The 12,137-nt window shown below is 33.5% G+C and overlaps 1 protein-coding gene across 4 annotated transcripts in view; it reads left to right on the forward strand.

The window, feature by feature from the left end:
• The first annotated feature begins 418 nt into the window (after positions 1-418).
• Positions 419-12,137, forward strand: part of LOC121410308 (poly(rC)-binding protein 3-like) — a 122,034-nt gene continuing 110,315 nt past the window's right edge. For all 4 annotated transcript variants that reach the window (XM_041602310.1, XM_041602306.1, XM_041602305.1 and 1 more), the window contains exons 1-2: positions 419-437; positions 3,143-3,209. The gene's annotated coding sequence lies outside the window, so the exon portion shown is untranslated. The remainder of the gene's footprint in view (positions 438-3,142; positions 3,210-12,137) is intronic.

Raw genomic sequence — 12,137 nt, forward strand, 5'->3', positions numbered from 1 at the left:
TTTCAACTAAACGCAATCGTGATTCTGCAGAATCGTGATTTGAATCATGATTCTAATCATGATTCTTATCATGATTCTAGGGTAAAAAAGTGTCGAATAAACGCACCCTTATACCTATCCATATGCTTGAAGCCGTGAAAGGACTGAAAAATCCATTTCACTTCAAAATAAGAGAAAGATACATTGATTTTCTCTTTTAAATAACACATCTGTGCTGCAAGGTTAGCTATGAATGAATGCCTGTGATAATAACATGTGTGGTTAAAGTGATTGTGTTGTTAACCAACTGGTCATATTAGCTACTCCTGCTAAATGCCTTTGTCCTCCTTTTTCAATGCTCACTTAGATGGGCGCAAAAAAGATCAATATTTCACTGACTATTGCCAGTATTGCAGTCTTGCAATCATTTCATCTAAAGTATTCCTTACTTTATGGAGGTATGTATTATTAACCTTAAAGTAATTTTTGAATTTTCAGAAATCCTAAGGAACAGATGTGTATTTATGGAAACAAGTTATTGTGTTGTTACATAATACCCATTCACTCAAGGTTTGTTGTTCATGCAGTGATGAAATTATCTGTATTATGTGTCTGATGTTTTGTAATACCAATGGTTTGACCTACCAGTATGTCTTTTTGCAACAGGAATTTATCATATGCATTGGTGAATATTCAAATTCTGGAGGTTATTCATTGTTCTGTGTACATATAACATGAACGTAATATAGTGAAGAAATGCATGTTGTGGTTTTTGCCTTTCATAAACCTTGATTATCTGTATTTCTGTTCATGATATACTGGCCTGGTAGCTTTCAAGGAGTCTAAAGCCTTTTGTTTGCTGACTTGGATGGTTATTGGTATTCCAATCTTTTCTTTCTTTTCTTCTCTCAAGTATCCATCTAGGATCAGACAGTGTGACAATAAAGACCTGGGACCCTTTTATCCCCAGAGGACCTATTTTATGAATAAAAAGTTGTGTATGAAGGAGATCTCCTTTAGAGATTAAACCTCTTTATCTGTTTACTGCTAAATTCATAGACCTCTTTGAAAATTCTTTCTGAGAATATGCTTTGAAAGTAGGTTTTATGCTGTAAAAGTAGGCCTACATCATTTCTGTAAAAGGTATGTTACTTTTCATGAAAAGGAATGAGACAGCCCATTTATTAAAGATTTATCTCTTCTCTTTCTGTTCTTTAAATGTAGAGACTTAGGACATTTATCATGAGACAGAAAACACGTCCACAATGACTTTGTTTTTCTTTTGCTTTAATGTTGCATTAGTTTGTTAGACAAAAGATATTTTGTTGGACAAAAGAGATTTTCATTTTACTGAGCCCCCATACCCTACCCCTTTCATTCCCTATCCATGCTATTTAAAGATTTTCTTATTAAAGGGATGCTCCAGGCTGAAGATATTTATATCTCAATAAACAGAGTGAAATTCTGAAAAATTGCCTTGTTTACCAGTAAAAAACAACAACCTGTAATGACTTAGCCCTGTGCCCCCCCCCCATAAGCCTGGAACAATTAACAAATGTTAGAATTTCACACATTTCTTGTCGCAAATGCGCCACGCACAGTATGTATTTTGCAGAAGGTCAAAGGTGAAGTCGCCACCTTCCACTTTTCTTGCTTGACCAATATCTACATTTTCCGCATTACAGGCTGGCGTATTATGTGCTCGCCTTAGCGACTCTCTTGTTAGACCTTTATTTAAGTAGGCCTTACAATTTCATGATAAAGCTAGATTTCCTGTGTGCAAGATCATGGCCAGTTCAATATTGCTACAAATAGGTAATCAGTGTCATTTTTGTCGAAAAAGAAAGAATCATTTTCACTCGCATGTAATGGGTCGCAAATAAGGCGAACATGTTTGTAATCCTGGCATGGAATTTCTTTCCCTTAAACCTCCTTAAAACATGCGCTGCACTCTCCGACCTTCCCTGATTTATGCATTCCTATGTACTTGGCAAGGGTCATTGTGACGATGCATGCAAAGAGCACTGCTATCCTGCATTATTTGCGCTGACAGTACACTGCTAGAAGGTGCATAAACATACAATAGTCACTTATGAAAAAAATAATATGCATGCAAAACTAGGTACATGTATAGCAACTCTTGTGATTTCTTATAGGTATATCTGTTAGCGTTTGAAAAATGTCCTTGAAGCAGTGAATAAAAATGCTGTTGTTGAGAAATTTTCCTATGTTTATAGAAATATGGCATTCCAAAAATTGTATATTATTCATCATGCACAAAGCTGTTGCTTGAAATATCATTTGATTGAATCATTTTACTTTTCATTTAGGGAAAACAAAGCAGAGAAGCTGAAATCACACCGTTTGCATGTAATGAATATCACACTTGTCAAACTTTATGCATGTTTGTAAGTCAACATGTTAATATTGGGTACTTGAAGAACATAAACTTATTTATGTACTTTGCTTCTGGTAATTGTAATATAAAAAGGTGAGGGGAGATGAATGTTGTACATTACTACACACACCAGGGGATGGAGCTGCGTCAAATTCAAAGAGATTTACTTGATAAACGACTTTCTTTAGTAGGTATGTCACATTATCAAGCAAATGGCAATTGCCCATGTTGGTGTTGAAAACTCACATTAATCTTACTTTATGCATCTCATATAGCCTACACTGTTGGAAGGGAGCTCTGTAGAAGGATATTAAAGACAACTCTCAGAAAACTTTTGGGAAAACAGTTGCTGTTTGGATTACATTTTCAACAGTATTCTTTTTATAAGTCATTGGTAAAACCCTTTACTTATAGTTCCCCTGAAAGTAGCATTAGTGCTATTATTAGCACTGTATTGGCAGCACAAGCATTGTCAGCTGTGTGACGACAATCATGTCCAGAAGCATATTTTTACAATACATCTACATTGTAGTCTGTACATATAACAATTGTGATATCAATATCATCTTTTAATTGTCGAAAAATCAAACATTGCAATATCTGTTCAATTGTGTTAAAAAGAAAACACAATAGAAAACAAAATCAACAGTCACAGTGGATTTGTTTAGTGAGTTTGTTGGAATATCGTTTGCATAATGCTGGTAGACATTATTTTCCAGAGCTTCTGTCATTGACATAATACACTTTGTTTCATTGATTTTACAGCTCTTCAACTTGAGACCTGTTCAAGATCAAGGCCTATCAGATTGAAACTGAGACCAAGACTTTAGAGGTAGGACTTGTGCTGTCACTAGACCAAAGTCATTTCAGTTCATGAACCACTTGATCAGTGACTGTGTTTTTCGCCTTTGTCTGATGTACTATAGCTATCTTTAGGTACAAGAGTCAATATTTAACCTTTGATGCCGTTTGAATAAATTGGAAAATATTTCATTTATTTGCCTCACCACAACAATTATAATGCATTCACAGTTCTAGATACAGTTCATTCTGCTGAAGTCAATATAGGACCAAAGAAATCTGTTTGACTTAAGAGAATTTGACGTAGAAGAGATAGGGCTGTACACATTTTTAATCTGGTCAAAAAAATTGCTAGACTTTAGTGACTATTAAAGGAAGAGGTTATTACCTATATGGTATTTGAATGACCACTGTATATGTGGCAGAAACTATTGCATGAACTTAAGTTACAATGTGCCATTCCGTGGCCTAAATTAAACAATCTTTTTCAGCTTATGATCTGCTGGTAATAAGGCATGTACATGTACAATTCATTTCCCTTGTTGCAGTGATTTTAATGAAAATCCATGAATAGATGGATAAACAGATGGCAGGATTATGACTGTCCAAGTATGGCTCACAATTTTTTTTAATGATATTTTATGCAAAATTTTGTAATTGGTGCCAGTTTTGTTGCTTAACACCAACTCCTGCGTTCATCTATGTGTAGAATCAATATATCAATCAATGCATTCTCATCAGTTTGACTTGGTAAGAACTAGACTACTTACTGTGCTTGTGGTGCACCATTTATTTAACCAAATTCTTCCATTCTTTCCATGTTACTTCAAAAAATATTTATAGAAAATTCATTTTTAATCTTCTTGTAGGGCCAACATAATTCTTTCATCATGAAACAAAGAGTTACGGATACTCCAGTGAATCTAAGAACATTTTATGTAACAAATGCTCTTCTGCTGTAAGATTATGTAGGCCTGGTATGAAAAGAAACAATTCTATTGGGTAATCCTACCTGTTCTTCTGGTATTGTGAAAGATGTCATGATTTTTTTTCATGCTCGTCAATCAGAGTGGAACCTTTAACCTCTTTAGATATAAGATGACCTTTAACCTCTCATGTTACATTCATCCATCCATCAAATTCAATAGTTTCCTGCTGGATATCCTATACAATCATACAGGTGATCAAAGAGGTTAGACTGCAGACGCTTATACTATCTTTTCATTTTGAACTGCAGGAATAACATTAAAAGTACTGTCAAGCAGACTGAATGGCCAGATAATGAATTAATTGGTTCATGGAATCGAATGCAATTTTCTTATCACGATAGGTAACTAATTTAGGATAAATCTCAGTACTGGAAGATTGAACAAAAGATTATTCTCTATGACACTGGAAATTGTAAAAAACTACTCTATCAAATATTTTGTTACAATGATTAGCTGTTGAACCATACTTTGCTGAGTTAGTAATATATAATGTAGGTCAATGGTATAAATAGGCCCAAGGATGACATGATTAGAAGTTTGGTGCTTAGGGAGGAGGTAAATGAGTTCATTGGGAAATTCGGTAGTATGGGTAAACAGGCTATGAAAACTTTTCTGACACCTTCAATTTTATCACCCTGTATCATCTTTAACCCAAGATTATTATCTTTTTATAAACATAATTTTCAATATAAAGCATAGTTTGTATAAGGCTAACTAGCCACCTCCTCCCCCTTTTAAATTATGAAGTAACAGGGCTGAACCTTATAACCGGAAACAACCGTATGCCCTAAGTTAGGGCATTTTTTTTCAGTAATACCCCACGAAACATTCAAAGGGAAGTTCACCCTAACGAAATGTTTTTTTTGTAAAAATAGCAGGAAAAAATAATCAAAATATTTGTGAAGGTTTGAGGAAAATCCATCAGAGATTTAAAAAGTTATTCAAATTTCATTTATTTGTTTTAAATTGTGACATCATATGCGAGCAACTTCCCACATATTGTGAATTAAAAATATAAAGAAATTTCATTTTCTGAATTTTTTGGTCATCATGAACCATTAACAATTGAAATTTATTCTTAAAAAAAGATGAATTCTAGTAATTTTCTTAATCTTACGGTCAAGTCCATCCCATAAAAATGTTGATGTGAATAGATAGAAAAGATCAAACTAGCATAACGCTGAAAATTTTTATCAAAATCAGATGTGAAATAAGCTATGATGAAAGTTTAAAGTTTCACTTATTTTTCGCAAAACGGTGATATGCACAACTCAGCGACATGCAAATGAGACAGACGGTGATGACCCTCACTTATTTCTTTTGTTTTTAATCGTTTGAATTATACAATATTTCATATTTTACAGATTTGACAATAAGTACCATCTTGACTGAACCATAAACTATTAAACAATGCCAATTCGACATGTTCAGGGAGAAATTATACTTTGTTTCACATATAATAAAATACAGCAGAAATAGTGAGTAGTTGATGTCATCAGTCTCCTCATTTGCATACCGACCAGGATGTGCATATAACTGTTTTAGTGTTATGCTTGTTGGATTATTTTTCTTTATTCAAATCAAACTTTTGTTGGGTTGGACTTATCCTTAATGGATTTTCCTCAAACCTTCAAATATTCTTTTCTGGTATTTTTACCACAAATATTTTGTCAGAGTGAACTTCCCTGGCTATAAATACTACCCATTTTATATTTTTTCATCTCTTTTTCCTCCCTTTTCCACTCTTAATTTTTCTTCTTATTCTTTTTTTTCTCTTCCCCCCACTATTATTGAGAATTCAGCATTATCTATAAATAATCTGTATGAAATTCTTCTGGAATGATTTATTTACATAATTCTATAATCTCTATTTTGAAATACAAAAAAGTAACATATTTTTAAATCCTATTTTCTTGTTGGTGATGTGCAGTAGCATAATGAAGTAAAAAAAATAGGAGGCTTGATATGGTGTATCACGTAAAATTGATAAGATGTTGCGAGCGAGCAAAAATTTCAACATTTCTTATGGAAATTCAAGTTTGTGATAGATTTTGACAAATATTCAGAAAATATCATATTTCACCCTTATCCGTTTTCTTGTCTTTTTCTTTACTTTTAATTTTTTTTCTTGGCCGAGTACACCCATGGTGATATAATATAATTTTTTGTCTCACCTGCGAAGCAAAGTGAGACTATAGGCGCCGCTTTTCCTACGACGACGGCGGCGGCTGCGGCGTCAACATCAAATCTTAACCTGAGGTTAAGTTTTTGAAATGACGTCATAACTTAGAAAGTATATGGACCTAGTTAATAAAACTTGGCCATAAGGTTAATCAAGTATTACTGAACATCCTATTAGAGTTTCATGTCACATGACCAAGGTCAAAGGTCATTTAGGGTCAATGAACTTAGACCATGTTGGAGGAATCAACATCGAAATCTTAACCTGAGGTTAAGATTTTGAAATGTCATCATAACTTAGATAATATATGGACCTAGTTCATGAAACTTGGATTAAGGTTAATCAAGTATCACTGAACATCCTGCATGAGTTTCACGTCACATGACCAAGGTCAAAGGTCATTTAGGGTCAATGAACTTTGGCCGAATTGGGGATATCTGTTGAATTCCCATCATAACTTTGATAGTTTATGGATCTGATTCATGAAACTTGGACATAATAGTAATCAAGCATCACTGAAAATTTTGTGCAAGTTTCAGGTCTCATGATTAAGATCAAAGGTCATTTAGGGTCAATGAACTTTGGCCGAATCAGGGGTATCTGTTGAATTACCATCATAACTTTGAAAGTTTATTGGTCTAGTTCATTAAACTTGGACATTATAGTAATCAAGTATCACTGAACATCCTGTGCGCGTTTCAGGTCACATGGCCAAGGTCAAAGGTCAATGAACTTTGGCCGAATTGGGTGTATCTGTTGAATTACCATCATAACTTTGAAAGTTTATGGATCTGATTCATGAAACTTGTACATAAGAGTAATCAAGTATCACTGAACATCCTGTTCGAGTTTCAGGTCACATGATCAAGGTCAAAGGTCATGTAAGGTCAATGAACTTTGGCCATGTTGGGGTTTTTGTTGAATAACCATCATATCTCTGTAAGTTTATTGGTCTAGTTCATAAAAAGTGGACATAATAGTAACCATGTATCACTGAACATCTTGTGTGAGTTAGAGTAGTATTCAACGTCAGCACTGCTGCTATATTGAACCGCGTGATGCAGGTGAGACGGCCAGAGGCATTCCACTTGTTTAAAAAAATTTTTTCTTCTGCTGATTTTATTTTTCAATAGAAAAAATATTTAGAGATCTGAGAGATTAGGGGTGCACCTTAGGATCAGGTATGTGCCTTAAACAAATAATTTCAGTACTCTAAACCAGGATACATTAACGATCATTTAATGCTTGACTTTTGGACAAATATAGGTTACTTGAATAGAAGCGTAGAGCCTGTACTTTCCAATTAGGGAAGGTGATAATCTTTTTTTGCCTCCCTGTTCCAACCAACTAGAGTGATTACACTTAAGTTCATTAATAGGAAGATGCGATGTGTAGGAAAAGCTGGTCCACATTGAAAAAATACAATTATGAGAAGAAAGTAGGGTAAGCTAGACCCTGGTACATTTATTTGTTTAATTTTATTTCTTTATTGTTACTGTTTTATGGTTTTTATTTATTCATTTATTTATTTACTTTTTTTATTTTTAATTTTTTTTTTGTTGGGGGGAGGGACTGGGATGGATATTTATGCTACTCCAAATTAACTGTTAATGAAAATCAAAGGTGTATGGGGAAACATCTTTTTAAACTAAGCTGAACTATGTACATATTACAAGATTAATTTTGGTTGTTGATGTTGAAGGGGAATTACTGATTGATTGTGTAAATTGACAGTGCAGTTCAGAGACATGCATCTGTTTCTGAGAGGCAGCTGTTGAAGTAACTCTGTTATTGCCTGTACATCTAAGATCAATAGAGGGCACTCTCATCTTTCCCCACTGAATATGTAAGAGAGTAGATAAGGTCATCGATTAGTTATTGGCAGAGGTTGCAGTTCCTCTCAATCCCCATTCTCTCTTTATTGTATTTAACACTAGTACATCTTTTTCATTGACATTCTACACACTTCTTGATCTTTTCATAAAATCCCATTCATGTGCATGCAGTTGATTTTTTAATGTTTTCTGGGCCCCTTACCATTCTTTCTTAGCTCATCATGGTTGCCAAATATATTTTTCCTGAAATCACATCCAGGGACCATTTGTCTGTCTTTCAAGGCTTTCCCCACCCTATCTGTCCTCACACTTATCACAAATTGTTCTGTAGAGTGGAGAGCTGCTCCTTCACATTCAACAACTTGCCCTTCAAAATGCCATCACTATTTGTAAATATAACCCACCTTCTTTCGTCATTCTTTGTAAAATCCAAGTTAAGTGAACTTGTGTGCTTGAGGCAAGAAATTAATGGACTTTTTTTCATCTACGAGTTTGTTCGGTATAGAATAATGGGGGAACACTAGCAGATGGAGGAACAATGGAGTTTAGGGGCTATGTGAATTACCATTTCTCAAAGCTTTTTACTGATTACAAATTGATCTGCAGCTTGAAAAGCTTCCTTTTGAAAATGACAAAATCCGCAAAATGTATCTCCTGAGCAGGTGAAGTTTTGACTTCTGGCCACCATATATCCTGTGTGATGTTGTCATGGTATTTGCACTGATGCATTTAGCTTCTTTTATTGCAATTGCTTACATGTAACTACATCATGTCACCATCTTCACTAAAACATTTTTTTTTACTTCATATCTATTTCTAACTTAATATCCATTCACTTTCCTTTCTATTCAAACCCAAATTTTGTGTTAATATGATTTTAGATAATCAGAATTTTTTATGTAGCCAGCTTTCTTAAATATGAACCAAAGAGGAGTTTAGAACTGTTATAGATGTTTAAGACTATCCTACATTGTTTTATTTTTTCTTTTAAAATATATTATAAATCCATTGAAATTATACTTTGGCTCTCAATATTCTGAGTGCATGTACGTTTATCTTATGATATCTTAAGCATATTATTTGAATTAGGATTAATTTAGAATTTCATTTCCTTTCGGTAGTCATGCACCAGGGGACTTGACCTTAAAGGGACCTACACCCACACCCAATGACTTTTTAAGTGACTCCAAAACAAAACAACAAAAGATAGAAAAGAGAGAGATTTAGGGTAGAAAACGGTAAAATACTCTGTATTTTTTCAGTAGAAACAAAAATGATATAACATCTAGCTCCTCTAACTCCTCTTGCTCCCCCCTTGCATAGCCCTCCTGTGAAAATGGCCTACTTTTTTATATTCATAATTTAAAGAAAATAAATGGGAATTTTTTTTAGAACAAGATATTATGAGTCATTCAGCTGGTTTAGTTCTATATTTTATATCTGTCAGTATAAAAGACAACTGCCAGTAATAGGATAGGATATTAATCATTCATATATACCCATGCATATAATATAATTCATTCATTTGTCTGCTGCTCATCTATGGTACCTCTTAAAATGCGCACCCATGTGATGTGCTTCATGTAGATCATGCACACAAACATCACACACTGTTCATCTCGTTAGATGCATGTAACTTCTTAGGAAGCGAGCAGTGTTTGAATGCTAGATTGTGACTCACTGCTTCGATCTGAATTAAGACGTTGGGAATTCATTGAGCTAATGTCAATATTTTAACACATTATTTAGTGAGCCTTATCATGTGAATGCACTTTCTTACTTTTCCATTAGTACCTGCTAATTTATATCAATTAATGTTTGGTTTACTTAATTGTTTGATATTGCCATACAATAGTCCTTTCTCCTGACTGAATCATAGAGAAACTGTCATGTTTGTAGGTTGACCAATACGTCATTATACTGACAGAACTTAACACATGTATTTAGGTCACTGCAAGGTCTGGTGATGTGATAAATTCTTGAGCTATTAATAGGAATTAGCCTACAGCATGGAAAAATAATAGTGGGTTATGATACTGATGATAGGTCGGGTTGAAGGTGAATGAGTGTTGTAATTGTAAACAAGAATTGATGATTAGAGCTTGCTAACAGAAAAAACTTAAAAATATATTATGAAAAGAAATTATTATTATATTTCTGTTTATTTGTAATTATATTACATATTATAATGTAATGATTCTGAATATAAATCGTCTTCATCCATCATCATCATCAACGTCAGTTTCATCATCATTATCATCAACATCATAGTTGTTGTCTTTATACACCCATAATTACAACCATGTTTATATTCCTTTATCCATCAACCCTCATTTATTTTAATGATTTTCAATAAATCCAGATCAGCTGTGAATAGTGACCAGCCAAATATTATATTTAGATTTAAATCTTATGGATTTAAATATAAAGCTAAAAGATTTGAGATCTTTTGAGATTTTTAATGTTAATCCTTAAGATTAAAAATAAATCAAAATTTTGGCTGGTTAGTATTTACAGCTGATCTGGATTTATTTTGTATTATTTCAATTCATAGTGCAGGCAATTAGTAATTGTTTGCATTCAATATAAGATATTTTGTAATTTAGAATTCATTTCAAGATACATACCATGATAATAATGAAAAACACTTTGACATGAACGCCAGGAGATATAGAAGGTAAATTCTTCTGAAAATAATTTCATCAAGACTCTCTTAATGTCTGCTTTGGCGATTAGCTTGGTTCTTTTTTTGTTTGGCCTTCTAATGATCTGTGTTATTCACTTTCCAATCAGACTTTGTTACACTCAGAACCTGGTACAGGGGTAATGCTTCAAAATTAAAAGGGCATACAGGTACATGGATTATAAATTGATATTGAAAAGATTGATTATGTCTAGGTGATAGGGGCCATGTTATCTGCGACATCTACTCCATCATTGTCAAGTACACGGCAGTAGAAGAGGAAAATATCAGATACTTTTTCAGTTTCAGAAGGCTCATTTCAACAATTCTGTGGATTTTGACAAATAGGTTTGTTTGATGGTATTTTGGAAATGACATTTCTTTCAGAGGTTTTAATCAAGAGTTGTGGTCATTTTTATTTTCTATTTCACTTCTTCAGTGATATAATTTTGATTTTATAATCAGGATTAGATGTGAACATGTCAGATTGTTCTTATTGTACATTGTATTCTTCCATGACTCTCAATCAAATGGATTAAATGTTTCAAATTGTCATTTTTTCGATAAACATTATTCGTGAAAGCTAAGTATATGAAGTCTAGATTGACAATTTAACATTTGTGAAAGAAAACAGAGGTTTGCTTGAATTGCATATGAATTGCATAAGATAATTTTGTTGATTTTCAAAATTATCTGGATAGAATATTTCCCTTGGGCTGTGTTGATTTCAGAACACCTTTAAATTAAAAGCAAAATGTACTACAAACGAGAACTAAATAAGACATCAACATGGATGCCATTCTGATGTAAAACAGGAGAGCTATATTATCAGGTGTATTAATTTGTATACATTTGTTCTAAACATACTTTCTGTAATATTTTACATTCGTTATTCTGCCTTCCAATATTTTAGAGTTTCTATGAGATGTTTGTATATGATGAACATAATCTCCCAACTACTTGTATATGGAGATATATCCTTTTGGTATGAATTGATGATTATTCATAGAAAGAGCAGTCTGAGCATTATTGCATTCCATTTACTCCTAAAATGAGGCAAGACTGATATGCAAGGTATAGTCATTAAAGAAGACTGTTGTACACATTTCTTGTAAGCTTAGTGCTTTTACTCGAACCTTAATGAGCAAGACAACTGGCTAGATGACACGCAAGTCCTATACTGTACCACTCATTCTATGGGTCCTAGGGTTCCTGGCTTGAATTTCTCTTCATAGGTTTTTCACTTGTGTATACTCCTTGAGCTGGGTCC

This window comes from Lytechinus variegatus, chromosome 3 (genome assembly GCF_018143015.1).
Source record: "Lytechinus variegatus isolate NC3 chromosome 3, Lvar_3.0, whole genome shotgun sequence".
Lineage (NCBI taxonomy): Eukaryota > Metazoa > Echinodermata > Echinoidea > Temnopleuroida > Toxopneustidae > Lytechinus > Lytechinus variegatus.